At 30.3% G+C, this 3,534-nt stretch overlaps 1 pseudogene; it reads left to right on the top strand.

Moving 5' to 3' along the window:
• Positions 1-2,151: 2,151 nt before the first annotated feature.
• Positions 2,152-2,267, top strand: LOC120594638 (uncharacterized; annotated as a pseudogene).
• The last annotated feature ends 1,267 nt before the right edge of the window (positions 2,268-3,534 follow it).

Here is a 3,534-nt window from a genome sequence, read left to right as displayed (position 1 = left end):
ACATATTCCAAATATCATGAAAAATGATCCAATGTTCAGAGAATATTCAGGAATTTATAAAATAAATTGAAATCAAGGAGATTTACAAATTTTGTAGAATTTGTATGAAATTTGTGTGTTCTGTGTTCTTGACAAGAAAATAATTTGTCAGTGGTGTCAAACAAACAAGTATGAACAAATAGACAACTCACGTGTTAAATTCTTCAGAAGTAAGATATATTCAAATGGATTCTGCAAGACTACTAAAGAAAGAATCACTGCACATTACTATCTTCATATGGAATATGTTTTGACTCTAAAAACATAAACTCACTAAGGTTAAGGTGTTGAATCAGATTAATAAAAATTTTTAGATATTCAATGAGAAAATAATATATACAGATATTATTTTAAATAATAAAAAAATGCAGATTTGTTTTAGAGCACAGCATTCTCCTAAGCTGAAGTTGCTGCTCTCCAAGAAACTGGTCAATTAAAGGAGGGAGGGAGAGATCTTACAAAATATATGCTTACAAATATTTTAAATGATTACAAATATAATTGTTTTACATTTGTATCTATTTGGTAAGGTTACCATAACAAAATAACACAAATCGAATGACTTAAACTACCAAAAAACTTTTTCATGCAGTTCTGGTGGCTAGAAGTCCAAAATCAACATATTTGCAGGTTTGGTTTCTCCCGAGGCCTCTTTCCTTGACTTACAGATGGCTCTCTTCACATTATGTCCTTAGGTGGCCTTTTCTCTGGGTGTTAACATCCCTGCTGTCTTTTTTTGTATATCTTAATTTCTTCTTATAAGGATAACAGTAACATTTGAATAGAGCCCAAGTATTGTTTTGTTTTATTTTGTGTGTTTTTCTCTCACGATGGTGTAAAACTATAAAAAAGCACCAGGAAAATTTTTGAAAATTACAGAATATATTCCTGAACAACCTGTGGGTTAATGAAGAAATGAAAAGAAACATCAAAAAAATAATTTGAGACAAACAAAATGGAAACACCACAAACCAAAACTTATGGGATGCAGCAAAAGCAGTTCTAAGAGGGAAGTTTACAGTGATAAATGCCTATATTAAGAACAAAAAAAGGATCTCAAATAAACAAACAAACTTTACACCTCAAGGAACTACATAAAGAAAAACAAACCTCAAAGTTAGCAGAAGAAAATAAATGCAAAGATTGCAACAGAAATAAATGAAATGGAGACTAGAAAAAATAAGAACTAATTTTCTGAAATGATAAACAAAATTCAAAAATCATGAAGAAATAGAAAATCTGAACAGAACAATATTGAGTAAAGGTTTCAATCAATAATCAAAAACCGTCCAACAACTGCTGAATTCCACTGAACATATTTAGAAGAAATAACATCTATCGTTCTCAAACTCTTCCAAAAAACTGAAGAGGAGGGAACACTTTCAAAGTCATTTTATCGGCATTACCCTGATATCAAAACCAGATAAGGAAATTGAAATAAAAAGAAACTACAGGCCAATATCTCTGACAAATATAGATGCAAAAATTTATAACAAAATACTAGAAAACCAACTCAAAAGAATATTAAAAGGATCATAGACCATGTCAAGTGAGATTTATCCCTGTGATACAAGGATAATTCAACATATACAAATCAGTAAATATGATATATCACATTAACAGAATAAAAAATAAAAATTATATAATCATTTCAATAGATGCAGAAAAAGCATTTGACAAAATTCAACATCATTTTATTTCAAAATTCTTAACAAACTAGCTATTGAAGTAACATACTTCAATATAATAAAAACTACATATGGCAAGACCACAGCTAATATCGTATTCAAGAGTGAAAGGTTAAAAACTTTTTCTCTAAGATCAGGAACAAAATCAGAGTAGTCATTCTCACTACTCTTATTTAACATAGTACTGGAAGTTTTAGCTAGAGTCATTAGGCAAGGGAAAAAAAAATCCAAATTGGGAAAGAAGAAGTAAAATTGCTTTCATTTGCAGAAATTACCTTAAATACAGAAAGTTCTAAAGATACTACCAAAATATTGTTAGAACTAAAAAATAATTTTGGATATGGTTCCACAGTGTAGCGGTTAGCATGTCTGCTTTACATGCAGAAGGTCCTGGGTTCACACACCAGTGGAGCCACAGTCCATGGTCTATGGCCATGCCACCCTGAACAAACCTGATGTCTGATCTCAGAAGCTAAGCAGAGTCAGGCCTGGTTAGTACTTGGATGGGAGACCATCTAGGAAGACCAGGTGCTGTAGGCATGAATAATAATAAATAATTTAAATAAACAAATAAAGAAATTCAATAAAACTATAGAATACAAAATCAACATACAATAATCAAGTATGTTTCTATACACTAACAAAAAACCATGTAAAAAAAATTTTTCAAAAGAATAAAACACTTAGAAATAAATTTAACCAAAGAGGTAAAAGCTTTGTAAACTGAAATCTATAAGACTCTGATGAAAAAAAATTGACAAAGATACAAATAAACTGAAAGATATTCTATGCTCATGGATTGGAGAATTTATATTGTTAAAATGTCTATGTTATTCAAAGGTATCTATGAGTTTAATGCAGTTTCTATCAAAATTCCTATGGCATTTTTCACAGAAATAGAAAAAACAATCCTAATATCTACATGGAACACCAAAAGATGCTAGAGAGCCTAAATAATCCTGAGAAAGAAGAACAAAGCTGGAGGCATTGCGTTTCTTGATTTCAAATACTACAAATCTGTAATAATGAAAACAGGAGGATACTGGCATAAGAACACTATTAAAAAAAATTGAGACCCCATAAATAAACATATATAGTCAACTAATATTTGACAAAAAAGTCAAGAATACTCAATAGGAAAGGACAGTCTCTTCAATACATGGTGTTAAAACTGGATTATTACATACAAAAGAAAGAAATTGGACACCTATCTTATACCATTCACAAAAATTAACTTAAAATGGATTAAGAGTTAAATATAAGACTTGAAACCACAAAATTCCTAGTACAAAAATAGGAGAAAATGTCCCTGACATTGTTCTTGATGACTTTTTGGATAGGACACTAAAAGTAAAGGTAACAAAAGCAAAAATCAACACATAGAACTACATCAAACTGAAAACCTTCTGCACAGCAAAAGATACAGTTTACTAACTAAAAGGCAACATACAAAATGAGAAAATATTTGCAAACCACACATCTCATACCTGATAATATCCTATATATAAGAAACTCATAAACTCAATAGTGAAAAGATAAAATAAAAGCCCAAATAAAAATAAGCACAGAACCTGAAAAGACATTTTTCCAGAGAAGGCATATAGATGGTCAACAGGTACATGAAAAGTTGCTCAATATCACTAATCATCGAGAAAATAAAATCAAAACCACAAAGGGATATTATCACACATTTCTTAGAATGCCTATTATCAAAAAGTAGACTAAACTGTTGGCAAAAATGTGGAGAAAAGAGAACGCTTGTACACTTTTGGTAGCAATGTAAATTAGTACCACCACAATGGAAAAC

This window comes from Pteropus medius, unplaced genomic scaffold (genome assembly GCF_902729225.1).
Source record: "Pteropus medius unplaced genomic scaffold, Ma_sr-lr_union100, whole genome shotgun sequence".
NCBI classification, from domain to species: Eukaryota; Metazoa; Chordata; class Mammalia; order Chiroptera; family Pteropodidae; genus Pteropus; species Pteropus medius.
This window is presented reverse-complemented; position numbering and strand designations above follow the sequence as displayed.